The sequence below is a fragment of the Lynx canadensis genome, chromosome F1, assembly GCF_007474595.2.
Source record: "Lynx canadensis isolate LIC74 chromosome F1, mLynCan4.pri.v2, whole genome shotgun sequence".
Classification (NCBI taxonomy): Eukaryota; Metazoa; Chordata; class Mammalia; order Carnivora; family Felidae; genus Lynx; species Lynx canadensis.
This window is the reverse complement of record NC_044319.2, coordinates 48,617,986-48,635,537: the sequence shown is the minus strand read 5'-3', so window position 1 is coordinate 48,635,537 and position 17,552 is coordinate 48,617,986. Positions and strand designations below refer to the sequence as shown.

Here is a 17,552-nt window from a genome sequence, read left to right as displayed (position 1 = left end):
TTTTCACTCAGGTAATTTCTTACCTTTAAGAAGCAGTTCAGGTATTCTGAGAAACCCAGAGCCAAATTTCTTCCATAGAAACAGGCATGGATTTCATACTCTACACATTATATTGAGATGATCAGGCTAAGTTCTTTGAAAATAGAGGCCACAACTAATTCACCTTTGAGACTCCAGGATAGCACAGTGCCTGGTATGAACTCGGTACCTATAATACTAAATGAGTTAATACCTTCCCCCCCCCCCCCCCCCCGCCAAAAAGCACATAGATGTCAGGCAATGCTTTAAGTGCTTTCCTATATTAACTCATTTAATCCTCATGACAACCTCTTGAAGTCTGTACCATTATTATCACCATATAAAAAAGAAAAAGCTGAGGCAGAGTGAAGCCAAGTGACCTGCAGGTCACACAGCTCGCAATTTATGAGCCCAGGACAGACTAAGGCTAGAAGCTATGTTGTTCACAGCTCCCTGTCATTGCTTCTCATGAATTAAATATCAAACCATAACACCTAACCAATATAAAACACCATTTCCCAAGGCGCCTGTGTGGCTCAGTCGGTTAAGCATCTGACTTCGGCTCAGGTCATGATCTCATGGTCTGTGAGTTCGAGCCCCACGTTGGGCTCTGTGCTGACAGCTCAGGGCCAGGAGCCTGTTTCGGATTCTATGTCTCCCTCTCTCTGTGGCCCTCCCCCACTCATGCTCTGTCTCTCCCTGTCTCAAAAGATAAATAAACATTAAAAAATTTTTTTTAATTAAAAAAAACACAATTTCCTATCATTTTTAGAGACCTCTATATCTAATCTGAGATAGTCCTTATTCTGTGTCTCTACCTAGTTTTCAAAAGAAGCAAATATCCTCTCTCAAATTACACAATACTATTTACAAAAGCACTAGTAAAAAAACATTTGAAATGCAACATTCCTAAACATCATATGATTTGTAAGTAATCATTGTAGATTTCCTTGTGTACCAGAAATTTATTTAAAAAATTTTAACATTCTATGAAAAATAAGATGCTCTGGGTGTTACTGGTTTTTAGAGGTCACTACTCTTTTGAGAAAAGATTCAATGATTATTTCTGAAAAGTGAATGACAAATGATCAATTCTTAATGCATTGTTTTGCTATGTAAATAAAACCAAAATGTTAGGCTCCTGCTACAGATGCTGTTAATGGCAATAGACTTGGTAAATTTCAGAGAACAAGCCTCAAGTGATACTGCAGGTCCTGTTTCACACTGTGTGCATCCTGTTTCCTGTCGACAGTGGCTGTAATGGGCACATAAACTAAAATTTACACACTATTTAGTCTGCAAATGTTCTGTGTCCTTAGCCTTTAGCAATGGAAATATGCCAGTATCTTTTTCTTACATAATACCCTATCTTTATTAGATTTGAGGCAATTTTATCTATCATGGAATTATAAACTGTTAATGTCATTTGTACATTAGGAGGCTCCTAATAAACTTAAATCCAGATAAAGAGTTAAACTTAAATTATACCACAGTTATCTGATCAGAAAAGCCTACAGTACGTATCTAAAATATATTGCATTAAAAACAACTTTAAATGCATAACCTACATAAACTTGAGAAATTATTTACAAATTTAGGAGTCCTTGGCCAAATCTCCACTGAGAGATGAAACTTCTAAAAGCATTATCTAAATGAGTAGGGCAAAGTGAAGAGATTTATTTTGTTAGCCAAATCATATAATTTAACATTGACCTTTACTTTTTTCCTTTCCTAAATTTTCTATAATCTCATTTAAGCCATTATTTTAGGTATATGATTTATTCACCACATTCTTCCTTCTAAGTAAATCTTAATAAGCAAACAAGATTTTTTAAATGTGATGATTATTTAAAGTTTCAAACTTTTTTGTTTTTTCTAATAAACATTCTAGTAATAATTTACCAGAAACTACAGAGCAGAATAAAAAGGAAAATTAAATGAAAGGCTATGACCATACGTAGAGTACGATATTGACTTATTGACAGCTGAGTTTATATATCTCACCAAATACATTATTTTTATTTTTCTAAGAGTTATTTTTCCAATTATGTTTGTCATAAAGCATGGTAATCTCTCCAGCATAGAGAACTACTCAATGAAACAATGTACTTTAGGTTTTAGGTAGAAATTTTAGAATTGTTATGAATGCCTTTCTTCATTTGTATGGAATTGGGGTTTATCAAAAGTGGGCGTACTACTTCTTGCAGGCTTAAATCAGGAATGAAATTTGAAGACAGATTTGGCTTAACAATTTTAAAAATTTGATCTGAGAAGTTATGAGGTAATTATCAAGTAGCATTAATGAGTATATCTTAATTCTGTAAAATAAATGAATTTTAAATTATTTCTTTAATGTTACACTAGACAACTACTAGATGGGAATAAAAAATCAATTTATTTGCATATTTATGTTTCAGAATTATCAACACATTTTCCTCGTAAATTTCCAGATTCTTGATTATTTTGAAGTGTCAAAAATGAGGCAATAGTATTTTGCAATGCTGTGAACAAAAATTGTGTTGTTGATGGAGATTAGGAAGATAGACTTGAAAGGCTTTTGACTTGTAGGAAGTGGTTTGCAATTTGCATTTACCATGCATTTCTGGAGTTCAGAGTTAACTACAAAGGACCTGTGAACTTGAATATCTATGTGTACAAAACTGCATAAAATGAATATGTAGATAACATCACACACTTCTTGTTCCATTGCCTAAAACATATGCATGGTAAGGAATGTAGATACTTACTTAAAGTCATTAATTAAATCACAGTATTTTTTGTTATGATATATTTCTCGATCAACATATGCTGTAAGTATCACAACTAACTTGGTATAACATTGCATTGATATTATAAAAAAAATCTTCATATTCAAAACACTTCGGAAACTTTCCACCAAGGGGAAGACTTGCCACCAAGGAGAAAATTATTTATACGTTCAATTTCAGAGTATTTACTGTTCATATTGACTGATGTAGAGAATAACTTCAGTATGTCATTGTAGTAAAAGAACCACTTTCTACTAGGAGTGAGGAGGTCAAGGACATGAATGGATTGTAGAGACAAAAAATTCCTCTTCATTCCACATTTACATTTTTACTAGAGATCTGAACTGTAATATTTAGGCATCAGTCAAAAAGACCATAGAAGAAAAAACAATTTAAACAATGAAATGTATGCAGACTCAAAATCATTCTTACTTTCAAAAGTATACACTGTCATTAAACCAAACTCTCAACTATGAGGATAATTGAAATTTACCCTAATCCTGTTTTATGGGCTTTTCTTGTTATAAATGTATGTGTGGTAGAGAGACTAATGGTCTTCCAAAAATGTCTGGGCCCTATTCCCTAGAGCTTTTTGATATGTTTCATGGCCAAGGGGAATTAAAATAATAGACAGAATTAAGATTGCTAGTCAGTTGATCTTAAAATAAAGAGATTAGCATGCATTATCCTTATGGTACCAGTGTAATCACAAGGGTACTTAAATGCGGAAGAGGGAGGCAGAAAAGTCAGTGTTAAAGTGATGCCAAGGGAAAAAAAAAAAGACGTGGGGCTCCTGGGTGGCTTAGTCAGTTAAGCACCTGACTCCTGCTTTCAGCTCAGGTCGTGATCTCACCATTCATGAAATGGAGCCCCGTGTCAGGCTCTGTGTTGACAGTGTGGGGCCTGCTTGGGATTCTCTTTCTCCCTGTCTCTGTTCCTCTCTCTCTCAAAATAAATAAACATTAAAAAAAAGAAAAAAGGGTCAACTGGACATTGCAGTTTTTGGAGCAGGACCATGAGCACCTCTAGAAGCTGGAAAAGGCAAGAAGATGGATTTACTCCAGAGCCTCCAGAAAGGAATACGGCCCTGCTGACACTTTGATTTTAACCCAGTCAGACACATTTTGGACTTCCAACCTCCAAAACTGTAAGAGAAAAAAATGTGTGTTGTTTTAAGCCACCTGGTTTGTAGTAATTTCATACAGCAGCAATAGGAAACTGATAGAGTATGCTAAGGTCTATGCATTTGATAAATATATAAATTTTCACGAACATAGAATTCAAGTGAAATGACAATAATTAGTTTAGCCCTCTCCCAACATAATTGCTTAAACATAATGACATTTTTCATATAATGAGAAAAGATGCCCTGCTTGTCCTTAGAAAAGAACATTTGAGCAAGTAGGATGAGGCAGAAATCTGGATAGGTGTATCACGTTTATGGGGGTGAACAAAGCACTGGGACAAAACTGTTCAATCAGGGCCATTCCAGGACAATTTGGTCTTTGACTTGATCATCACAGCACTGATTCTGCACAGAGACAGGCAGAACAACTTAATGAAACTACATGATTCATAGGCAAGTGTGAATACTCCACAGGAGATAATGGGACTTTCTGTGGGAGAAGAAATCCCTGGGTAGGGGGAGGTAAAGTTAGAAAGGAAATTATGAATTTATTCTGGAAAAGGCAGAAGCAGCCCTAAGTATAATTTTATTATTGAAAAGACTTACATACTCAAGGGTAGGAAGGGCTAGGCATTTGATTTACATTTGAACGTGTCTCAATGGATTAATTAAAGAGGAAAAAATGCAAATAATAAACGAGGAATGTAATTTATGTGTTCAAAACCAGAGCACTTCTTCCCTGGATCTTCTGTCAAGAGCACTTCCTGTACAGTGCCAAGGCAACCAGGTACTTGAAAGCTTGTGTTTGCTTCATGGACAGAGAATAAGAGCAAAAGAAATAGATGTCCTGAAAGAATATTTTATCTGGTCATGAAAAAACACAATGAACTATCCTTGCTCAAAAACCTTGCTCAAAAACCTTGCTCAAAAACTTTCCAGTGAGTCAAACACTAATGTCACTTGAAATACTACAATATTTCTCTCAGTGTCTTGGACTTAGACTGACCTGGAAAGAAAATGTCAAATTTTAGTATTTAAATTGTTAGAATAAGCAGTTAGTTAGGTCTAACAAGATGCCTGGAGGCCAGCAAGGAGGAAGTCATGGCTACTTATGAGAAAGTTAGAGGACTGTCCTGGTAGCAACCCAAAAGAAAGCCACAAGAAACCAGATCAAACCAGACAGTCCCAGAGTAGCTGGCAAAGTAGGCTGGAATCCCCTGAATAAACAAGGAAGAAAAGGCACATAACCCACATTCTTGGAAGAGACCACCCTGCTTCAAAGAAATCCCCACCTGAAGTAATGAATATTCCACCCATCTGTTAACAACTGTCTATAAAAATAGAAACCTAAACCCAGAATCCAGCTCTCCCTTGAGCTTGTCTGCTCTATGCTTTCACTTTAATAAGTTTTCCTGCTTGTACTGCTTATCCGCTGTGTTGTCTGTCCTTTTAATTCTTTCTTGTGACAAGACCAAGAGACTTTGGCAAATCTTTTGGATGGGCTGGGTTGAGGCCTCAGGGTCTAGGTCTCCCAAGTCCACCTAGCAACAGAATCACCTTTATGAACTTATATGAGCCATATTTAAACACAAAGTTATGAAAAATGGCTTAAAACAAAAATATAATTTGTTATATTTTATATTTAGTTTTATTTTTGTCCTAAGGGTAAAACCTGGTCAGCTGGAATTTGAGAGTCTCCTGTCTTCATTAGGAATTCAATTATATAAGCAATATTTTAAGTTGGATTTCTAAAGATTGTCTGTCTCTCTCTTTTTTAACTCTTTCTCATTCTTTCTCCCTGGATACATAGGTACTTTGATTATTATCGGTATCCTTCTCTATTTTGACATCAGCTCCATATCCTAGATATTTTATTTTGGCCATCTATATTCTAATTTGAAAAAATAAAGCAAACAAACAGCAAAACTTTTTTGACTAATGCTTAGGGAATATGCATATGAAAGTTACCAGGTTCCAAAAGCAGAGTAAAACTAAGACCAAAGAAAGTTTTCATTAAAACTGTTTCTCAGAGGTCATTTCTTTCACACACTTCCTAAGAATGACAACATACTGATCACAGAAGGAAACTTAGAATCATAGGTAATCAGTGATAAATGTCAGCACGTCCAATCAAGACCACAAAGGAAATGTAGAAACATCACCCAAACGGTGGCCATTTTTACCCTTAAAAGAGTGGTGTGAGTAAATATGTGCGTGTGGAGCTGGGAGGGAATTTCATTACAAAAACACTCCAGGACTCTGTGTGAAATGTTCATGAAATTAAAAATAACAGAATTATGTGTAAATTTCCAACAGAGATGCCTACAACTACAATATATACTTAATCATTACTGGCCTCCTCTGACTGAGACACTCATTTATACTAAATGTGAAAAAATCACCACAATCAAGCTAAAACACTTATCCATCTCTCCATATAGTTACCATTGTGTGTGTGTTTGTGTCCATAAGATTTACGATCTATCCTCTTAACATATGTAAAGCAGACAATGCAGTATAATTAACTATCATCACTATGCGGTTCCTTAGATCTCCAGAACTCATTCATCTTGTATAACTGAAAATGTGTACCTTTGGGAAGTACAATATAATTAACTAAATTATTGACTTCACTCAGGTTTCCCCAATAATTCCCTAAATACCCCTAAATGCTTGTTTAATTTTCCCTCGTCCAATGACTAAGACTGAGCATAGTTTCATATATTTAAATCCCACTTACATTTATTTTTCTGTGAACTCTTTTTATAATCTTTTCCATTTTTCCATTGAGTTGAATCTTTTTTTTATTTTTAGTAGCTCTTTAAATATTAGGGATATTAACCCTTTCTATGTGTTCTATATTTTATTTGTCCCACAGTTTGTTTTTTGGCTTTTGTTTATGGTTTTTCAGTTTATGTTTGAATAAAATTCTGTTTTTATTTTAATATACTCAAATTTATTAAACATTTTAAAAACTAAAACACTTTCAGATTTTAAGTTATTTTTAGGAAGAATTCTATCCTCTCCCAGATTTTAATGAAATCTACCCATGTCTTCTTTTAACTTGTAAAGGGTTGTATAGTTTCATTTTTAATATTTAAGTCCTTGGGGCATTTGGATTTTATCATCTTATAAATAACAAGGTAAGGATCCACATTTATCTTTTTATAATGGTTATACATTTGTCTCACCATAATTGTTTTTAAAACGCCAATCTTTTCCCACTGATGTAAAAGGTACTATTATTAAATATTGATTTTCTCTAATATTTAAGTCTACCTCTAAACTTCAGATTTTTTTCTATCGGTCTATCAAAAATTACAACACATTTTTTTAAACTGTGGAAACTTTATGATTTGTTAAGTATAGGCTTCTTCTCTTTGTTATATGACTTTCTTGACCATTAATATGTATTCTTTTTTGTCTGTGTCATTGTTTAAATAGCACTGGGTTGGGAGGCAGGGGCACTGTTTGGATATAACTGAGATTTTATTAACATCGTGTCCATTTTTTTTAATTAAAAGTAAAGTCTTTATTTGTATTTCAGGAGTGTTTTAATGTTTTTCCCCAGATATATTTTACATATTTTTATTATTATTTTATGTTATATTTCAAAAGGGAACAAAAAGAATATAGAATGTTTTTCTTGAAAATCATCAGTAGGTGGGAATTTTAGAAATGTTATCACAATGGTAATGCATATATAAATACTATACCTCAAAATGGAATTGAATTATTTAAAAAATAAGGACAGGGTGCCTGGGTGACTCAGTCAGTTGTGCATCCAGCTCTTGATTTCAGCTCAGTTCATGATCCCAGGGTCATAGGATCAAGCCCCACATCAGGCTCTATGCTTAACATAGAATCTACATAGATTCTCTCTCTCCCTCTTCCCCACTCCCCAGCTTATGCTCTCTCTACAATAAGAAAGAAAGAAAGAAAGAAAGAAAGAAAGAAAGAAAGAAAGAAAAAGAAAGAAAGAAAGAAAGAAAGAAAGAAAGAAAGAAAGAAAGAAAGAAAAATAAGGACATAAAGGATAAATAAAGTGTGGCAACACATTGCTAGTTTTAAAACTGAGCATTAAAGTGTATGGGGAATTATGATATTCTAATTCCAAACTATAGCAAACATTGTATGTTTTTTTCAAAGATTTTTTTGTCAGCAAAATCCATCACATTAACTTAAAAAGTTATTTCAAGATTTATTGATATAAAAAAAATTGCTTCCACTAGTAACAGTTAAGAAATGAAGTGTATTTAATTACTTAAAAATCCTGCAACAAGGAACTAATTTGAGTTACCAATGACAAAAGCTGGAACTATTGGATATCAAAATAAATACTGCGGTTACTAGATTGTAACTGAAAATGTAAATACACATGAGTCTGTATTGATGGAATAAATTATTGAATAAATAAATGTAAGAGAAGAGATAAATCTTCCTTACAAAAGAATTAGAAATAATTTGTGTGGATACTTCCTCTTCCAGGAGGTAGAACTTAATTCTGCCCCCCTCCCACTTGAAGGCAGGCTGAACTTAGTGACTTGCTTCCTAAGAATAGAGCATAAAAAGTTTGGGAAAAAAACTTTCAGTGGAAAATCCTGGCAAATTCTACCTAAGCCAAATGATCAAGGTTAGCATCACCAATGCAAGTCATGTTGATAGTATATACCCACTGATAGGTTGTGATAAAAAGGCATTCCACTTCTTTGGTATTTTTTTCCTAGTCATCCAGTCTAGTCATGGTAAAAACATCAGACAAACACAAAGTAAGAGATACTTTACAAAATACCTCACCAGTATTCCTCAAAACTGCCAAAGTGGTGAAAAACAAGGAAAGACTGAGACACTGTCATGGATAGAGGTAACTAATCAGGCATGACTAGTAAATACAATGTGGAAAAAATAAAATAAGTGCAATGGGGAATTCTTGATTAGAACTTGGAACAGAAAAATGGCATTAGTGGAAAAAAGTGAAATCCAAATCAAACCCAGTTTAGTTCATCATCTAGGCACCAATAGTGATTTCTTTGTTTTCACAAATATACTATGGTAATGTAAGACATTAACAATGGTGGAAACTGAGGAAAGAATATGTGGGGAACTCCTATACTATCTTTGCAATATTTCTATAAATCTGATTCTTTCAAAATAAAATGTTTATTAAAAATAAAAATTTCTAATCAAATTTAAAAACTTAAAATATATTGAGTCCTAGTATAATTAGCAATAAAGGATCAGAAAATAAGCCTGTTACAGGTCTGCAGGTGGGGAAGACCACCATCAAACTATGATGTAATAGTAGAGCAAAAAAAGTGGGAGAACTGTCAGAGGACTAGAGGCTAGAAGAGAGGCAGAATAATGGTAGCTCTTTCTTTTAATGTTTCTTTATTTATTTTGAAAGAGAGAGAGAGAGAGAGAGAGAGAGAGAGAACACACAAGTAGGGGAGGGGCAGAGAGAGAGGGAGAGAGAGAGAATCCCAAGCAGGCTGCATACCACCAGCACAGAGCCCAAAGCAGGACTTGAACTCATGAACAGCGAGATGATGACCTTAGCTGAAGTCAGACACTTAACTGACTGAGCCACCCAGGCACCCTGGTAGCTCTTTTTTTAATCTAGCTTTTTTTTTTTTTTAAATCCAGTTGCAGGTTAAAGCCCCAGTGGAAGAAAAAAAAAGAATCTTGTAGGAGGCTAGTAAAGTCAGAAGCAAACTGGAGTGCTTAGACATGGGACATGAGTAGAGCATTTTCCAAGCCAAAGCTTTTAGTCACTTTCAGATGAGCTGAGGGAAGGCCCAGGAGTTATAAAAATCTTATTCCATTTTCAACTCTGCCAGTAATATGCTGACAGTGAGCAAGTCATTAAATTTTTCTCATCTTGGTTCTCTCATCTATGGGTTGAAATCCATCCATAGTTTTGATTCTATGAATTTACAAAGACAAGTTTTTTAATCCTTTTGGAAATGTTAAATGAAGTTGTATATTTGACAATGACATAAAAATTAAAATAGGTTGCAATATAAAAAGGAAAAAAGTTTTGGTCAATATATAAAGGTTTAAATTTTCATTTTGGCAAGTCCTTGGACATGGTCCAAGGTAATTTATCATACGATTACAGCATAGGCAGGTTTGACCATAGTCATGCCTTTAATTCCTGAAGTACTCATCATGCTTGCTATAATAATACCTGAAAATATCATTCATAATCAGAAGAATATGTTGAACTGCACCATGAATGTGCAATCAGCAAGATTCAGATAGTGGGGAAAATTATAGCTCAGTTTTTCAACAGATAAATTTTAAGGAAAAGAAGGGGATTGATGAGGGACCTATTAAAAGAGACTTAAAAGTCATAGTAAGTTGAAAAAAGGGAGAGGATAAATATAATATCAAAGGATACATATCTGGGTTATAAAATTAAAAATCAATGATCTTTTTGAAATTCAGAATAATAGTTACCCATGAGAAGATGGAGGGCTGGTAATTGTGGTGTGGCACATGGATGGGGCTTCTGTGTGGCTGGCAAAGTACTGTTTTTTTTTTTACCTGAATAATGATTACAAGGGTGTTAACATTTAAATAATTTTTATGGCATGCATTTGTTTTGTGTGGTTTTCAGCACTTTTAGTGTGTATTACAATGTGTGATAAAATGTTCAAAAAGGTAAAATTATGATTTTTTTCCAAATGTAAAATAAACATACATCTAAGGTTTTATTTAACTCACTAGTTAACGAGGGAATCAGTAAGACATTACAGGGGGTTCAAAAGAGAATTGAAAACATTCGCACATATACTGGTCATCAAGAATACTAAAATGAATTTACAAATAGATGCAAAATTATCAACATCCATAGGGCAATAGTCAAATGCATCTCCTTAGGGCTAATCTGCATATCTGTGAACAGGAATCACAGGCATTACTATCCGTGTTCATAATTTATAGAACTGTAATATGCTTCAAAGACAAGGAAAAGGGAAGATAACTCTGAAGGGTGAACTGGGCAGGACACTCAGTAATCTTTTCCCTATTTTAAAGTCTTTTACTATTATTCCTGACAGTATAAATACTAAGTATTGCAAAACAGTACCATCCATTGTAAGAATGGCAATGATTTTATATAGCTGGGGTTAAAAGGACAGAATGGATGGGGTGAGAAATGAAGCTGGAAAGATGGGCAGGGCCCATATCATGAAGCTGAGTGATGCCTTTTATTTTGTTTGGCACTGGGGAAGAGGTAGAGACAACTCTGGATGGCCCTGCTTGTCCTCTCCTCTTCTTTTTTTCTGTAGGATAGGAATAATTTAGCATAGCAGTTGTGAGTTAGCTCAGTAGGAGAGTGTAGTAGACTCTGGAGATTCTTTCTTTCAAATAAGGGCGTTTCCTCAACCAGTGCACTCCCATTGATACACAGCTGCTATCTGTCCTCCTTTCCTTATAAATATTTTGATGATTGAGGTAAAGTCTCTGTCTTGAAGCTCTTCTATGAAGTTGTCAAGTGCAGTTATGCCCATGTCAAACATACTTTTAGGTGAAGCAGTGCAGGTGTGGGAGATCTTTTACACTTTGCTGTTTCTCTGCCTGTGAGCTTCCTGAGTAAAACATAATATATAACATTTGCACTGAGGATGTAGGAACTTTTTCCCCCTTTGCATTAGAGGTAGTCAATGAATTTGTTTTCTGTTTGGTTTTTTTATTGCTATTGCTGGTAGTAGAAATACCGTGATTTTTGAATTAGTATAATGCTGTAGAGTATTGGAAGAACTAGTGTGTTCCAGTATTCACCCTGAGCTGCTGTGTTGAAAAATTACCAAATTACTATGATTGAGAGTAGTTGGGGGTAATTATGGAAAGGGAGACTTGATTTATTTTCTGATATGTACGTTCTTATAGAATTTCCTTACCCCAGGTGTTTACGCAGTTACTCTTAAAATGGCTAGTAAAATCATATGTCAATTTTGACCACGTGATTAGTAGTAGAACATGGGTGTTTTCTAGATAAAAATCAAATAGACTTTCAGGTCGAACTAATGAAGCAATTAGTTCTTTATTTGAAAATACATATTTGGTTTATAGATTAATATTTTTCAGTCGGTCCACAGATACAATTCTAATTCCCCCTTATCAATCACCTTTTCCTTGAAGAAGTGAACTATATAGTTTCCCCCAGTCTGGATCTCACTGATTGCACATTCATGGTGCGGTTCAACATGTTCCTCTGTCTTCTCTCATTCCTGCTAACTAGAAACTGGGTCCAGAGACTGGATCAAACTCTGATCTGATCTCTTTGGAAAACTGTAAGCGGGATATGGCAAGGCTATAGGAAACCTATGTTTGTCTCTTTTTGTGACCTTAGCAACCATTGAAGCTTAATGCCTATATCTAAATATTTGTTTGTTTAAAAAGTTGAAATTTCGATGCTATTATTTCACTTTTCTTTGTTGGTTAGAATAATTTAAGAGAAATACTTCCTCTTATCTACTGTTTGATTACTCATCGCAGAATTAATAGGAAAGGCAGGAAAATGGCTTAATTCTTATTTTAAAATTTTTATTTAATTTATTTTTTAAATTTACATCCAAGTTAGTTAGCGTATAGTGCAACAATGATTTCGGGAGTAGATTCCTTAGTGCCTCTTACCCATTTACCCCATGCCCCCTCCCACAACCCCTCCAGTAACTCTCTATTTGTTCTCCATATTTAAGTCTCTTATGTTTTTGTCCCCTTCCCTGTTTTTATATTATTTTTGCTTCCCTTCCCTTATGTTCATCTGTTTTGTCTCTTAAAGTCCTCATATGAATGAAGTCATATGATGTTTGTCTTTCTCTGACTAATTTCACTTAGCATAATACCCTCTAGCTCCATCCACATAGTTGCAAATGGCAAGATTTCATTCTTTTTGATCGCTGAGTAATACTCCATTTTATTTATACACCGCATCTTCTTTATCCATTTATCCATCGGTGGACATTTGGGCTCTTTCCATACTTTGGCTATTGTTGATAGTGCTGCTATAAACATTGGGGTGCATGTGCCTCTTCAAAACAGCATACCCGTGTCCCTTAGAGAAATACCTAGTAGTGTAATTGCTGGGTCATAGAGTAGTTCTATTTTAATTCTTTGAAGAACCTACATACTGTTTTCAGGAGTGGATGCACCAGTTTGCATTCCCACCAGCAGTGCAAAAGAGATCTTTCTCCACATCCTTGCCAGCATCTGTTGTTGCCTGAGTTGTTAATGTCAGCCATTCTGACAGGTGTGAGGTGATATCTCATTGTGGTTTTGATTTGTATTTCTCTGATGATGAATGATGTTGAGCATTTTTCATGTGTGGGTTGGTCATCTGAATGTCTTCTTTGTAGAAGTGTCTATTCATGTCTTTTGCCCATTTCTTTACTGGATTATTTGGTTTTTTTGGGTGTTGAGTTTGATAAGTTCTTCATAGATCTTGGATACTAACCCTTTAACTGACATGTCGTTTGCACATATCTTCTCCCATTCCATCAGTTGCCTTTTAGTTTTTCTGATTGTTTCCTTCACCATGCAGAAGGTTTTAATTTTGATGAGGTCCCAATAGTTCATTTTTGTTTTTGTTTTCCTTGCCTCTGGAGACATGTTGAGTAAGAAGTTGCTGTGGCCAAAGTCAAAGAGATTTTTGCTTGTTTTCTCCTCAAGGATTTTGATGGTTTCCTGTCTTACATTTAGGTCTTTCATCCATTTTGAGTTTATTTTTGTGTATGGTGTAAGAAAGTGGTCCAGGTTCATTGTTCTGCATGTTGCTGTCCAGTTTTCCCAGCACCACTTGCTGAAGAGACTGTCTTTATTCCATTGGATATTCTTTCCTGCTTTGTCAAAGATTAGTTGGCCATACATTTGTGGGTCCATTTCTGGGTTCTCTATTCTGTTCCATAAAAATCTGGAACACTTCACGAATTTGCGTGTTATCCTCGCGCGGGGGCCATGCTAATCTTTCCTGTATCATTCCAATTTTAGTATATATGCTGCCAAAGAGAGCACAAAAACTTCTTAATTCTTTATTATTCCTTTTATTAACAAGTTTTCATGATAATAAGTTAATTTCTATAATCTTCTGAAGGTAGACAATTATTTTTAAATAATATTATGTACCCCACAGATATAAATAAGTTTGGTGTGTTCAATCCATTCTAATTATTAAAATTCTTCAAATTCAAATGGTTTCATTTTGTTTAGTGGAAGACTTGCAGTGTCAGTCCTTGAATATCTTTTATATCTATTCTATTTGTCTTTGATAGTTACTTGCTAACTGACATGACAAGATTGACCGGCTCAGCATGTTCATTTCCTGTCTCAGACATCAGCAATATCTCCACTAAACCTAAGCTGCTTTTAGTAAGAGGTGACATTTCAAGACCACAATCTGGATCTTAATGCTAATGCATTAGTAATTATATATAGGTCTTTATAGTGGAAAGAGGTAGGAAATATTTACAGGTAGGAAAAATATATATCCTGTGTCCAATATAAAAGACTAGAAACTGTGACCAATCAAGTATCAACTTGCAATCAAATTTCAAGACTAAGGAGATTTTAATTAAACTGTTTCCTATTGCATCTATGTGTCCCTTATTTCACCCTAAGAATTCAGTTTCTCATTGGCACAGGGAATGATAAATTAGAACATCCACTAATTACTCATTTCTTAAATTATTCTCAGAATAATATAAATACCACCTCCACTCTGATTACTGAAATTTAATAAAAATAGAAAAGCTTCCTTGAAACCTGGTCCTTTATAAAAGCACAAGAAAACTAATTTCACAACAAAAATGTATCAAAAGAAAATAAACAACAGAAATATATCAAATTCAAATTCCATACAAAGTTATAATAAGGAGAATAAGGAACATAACTGTATAAATTGTGTAAGTTCACAAAAGATAAGTATGAAACCCAGCCTAATTTTAATGGGCCTTAATTTTTCCTAATGCAATGGAAAAGAAGGTGAGGATTCCAACTATCAACTTACTACACTGAAGTTATAAACCAATCATATTAGACTGGAAAATAAATTAGAGTATAGCAATTTTAAAAGGGTTTGTTGAAACTACTAATATTTATACAGAATCTATTTATTGATAAATTTAAGAAAACTAATTGAAAAAAATCTATGAGTTAATTCTATGAGCAATAATAGAATTCAGTAAGGTAATTGGACATATATATGTCAGGTAAAAGATGGCCAGAATCGTGACTAATTGGCCATGATCATGATGGCCATGGCCATGATTAATTAATAAACACATTACCTTTTGCCAAAAAAACTACAAAACTGAAAAAATAAATGTAATATAACTGTTTCTAGACACTGAGGAATCTGAGATCCTTAACATATGAGAGACAATGAAATGAACCATACAACATCAGTCACTTTCTTAAAAGACTTTAGTGTGGGGAAGAAATATCAGTCTCATTTAGAAACTGAGAAGTTTACAGGGGTATTCCTTCAACAGAAAAAAAAAATACGATTTTAAGTTGAGGAAATAGCAAGAGTAAGGGGGGCAGAAATTTGCAAGACAAAGTATTAGAAAGAGTACAAGAAATTTGTGCAAGGTTACCTTTGAGTCTGGCTTATTACCAAGCAGCTCACATGCAGGATAAAACTCCATGAGTATTGGCAAAGAATACTTACCATAAGATATAAGTTAATAATTTTCAGAGCTCATGCAGAGCTGAGGGACATTCAATTTCTTAACATCCAAAATAGGAAAGCTTTAATGAACACCCTGGGAATTCATTATAAATTTAGGTGTCATCATACCTCAGTAATTAAGGCTAATATGCACCCATAATATCAAGCTTTTAAATAAAAGCCTTTAAAGACAAAGCTGATACTTAAATAACTGCTGATCAATGTTAACTCATCATCATTAATGAAGACCAACAAAATTCTGATATTTAACATCATAAAATTCAAATACCCAGCATCCAATAAATAATTATTGGACATCTGATGGATTGAGAAACTGTGCTGTCATCAGGGAGAAAACAAATATAAAAGCAGACCCAGATCACAGAGATGAATTTTCAGAAATAAACTTCAATATAGGTATTTAAAATATGTTCAAGAACATTAAAAAACATAATGAAGGTAAAATATTCAAATTATAAAAAATCAAATCTCTGGAGCTGAATTAACATTATTGGATAAGCTTAACAACAAATAAGGCATTGTGGCAAAAAAGATCGGCGAAAATTGTTGTGAAGACATAGCGATGAAAAATATCTGTGAAACAGAAAAGAGGCAAAAAACTGAATATTTCCTAAGTGACTAATGGGACAATTACAGGTCAGACATACCTGTAATTTGAGTCTCTGAAGTTGTGAGAAAGGGAAACAAAAAATGGAGAGCTAGTACCTAAAAGTTTCTAATTTTGACAAAAATTATAAACGCACAAATCCAAAAGGCTCAATGAATCCCAAGTAAAATGAACACCTTTCATATCTTAATCAAGTCTTTAAAAACCAGAGATAAAGAAGAAATCTGAAAAGTGGTCACAGTCTTACATTAGGATGTAAGAACTCTTAAACGAATTAGCAGTGACTTCTTAACAGGAATAATGGAGGCCAGAAAACAAAAATACAACATCTTTAAAGTTGCTGAAGGAAGAAAAAACAACTGTCAACCTAGATTCTATCTTGTGAAAATATCCCTCAAACTGAGAAGGAAAAAAAAATTTAAGAGACATTTTCAGAATATCAAGAGCTGAGAAAATTCGTTTTCAGCAGACCTTCACGACAACAAATGTTAAAGGTGTTCAGGCTAAGGGACTTGTGTACTTCTGCACAAAGAAGTGAAGAGAACTGGAAATCATTAACTTGTAGGTAAATATAAAAGACTGTTCTCATTTAAAATATATATTTAAGAGATTATTGTGCCCAAGAATGCTGGCCACCATGCAGCATCCACCCTTTTCTTTCTCTCCTGCTTCCAACTGTTTGCATACAAAAAGAGTAAATCCACACATCTCATAGTTCTCTTTCAGATCTTTACACAGGCCTTTAATGTAGTTTCCTTGTGTCCATATTTTCACAATATCTCTCTCCTTAGTTCTATGAGCTTGCACACAATTTCAACACATCTAATGAAAACACCAGTAAGTTTCTGTCTCTCCTCTGGATATAGTACTTCAAATATAGTCTCATTATAGTCAACAGTCAAGATGAATTTAAAAATGTGTTCAGGGGCACCAGGGTAGCTCAGTTGGTCAAATGCCTGATTCTTGGTTTTGGCTCAGGTCATGATCTCACTGTTCGTGGGTTCAAGCCCCACGTCGGGCTCCGTGCTGAACCTGCTTGAACCTGCTTGAACCTGCTGAACAGTGCAGAACCTGCTTGGGATTCTTTCTCTCTCCCTCTCTCTTTGCGCCTCCCCTGCCCTCTCTCTCTCTCAAAATAAATCAATAAACTTTTTTAAAAATTATAAAAATATGTGCAAAGTAAAAGTTATCGAATCAGGAGGGTGTGTATATAAATATATACTAAATATTCTTTAATTTCAGTTCTGTAAATGTTTTGAGCTCCTAGGTGGCATCCCTGTCAACTATTTTCTTGAAATCAATAATTTGAAAAGACTAAAAATAAAACAGGTTTCTTATACA

General features: G+C 34.3%; 1 non-coding gene across 1 annotated transcript; it reads right to left on the bottom strand.

Moving 5' to 3' along the window:
• Positions 1–13,822: 13,822 nt before the first annotated feature.
• LOC115505779 lies at positions 13,823–13,929 on the bottom strand. Its single transcript, XR_003966136.1, has one exon. It is a non-coding gene; the product is annotated as a U6 spliceosomal RNA (small nuclear RNA).
• Between the last annotated feature and the right edge of the window lie 3,623 nt (positions 13,930–17,552).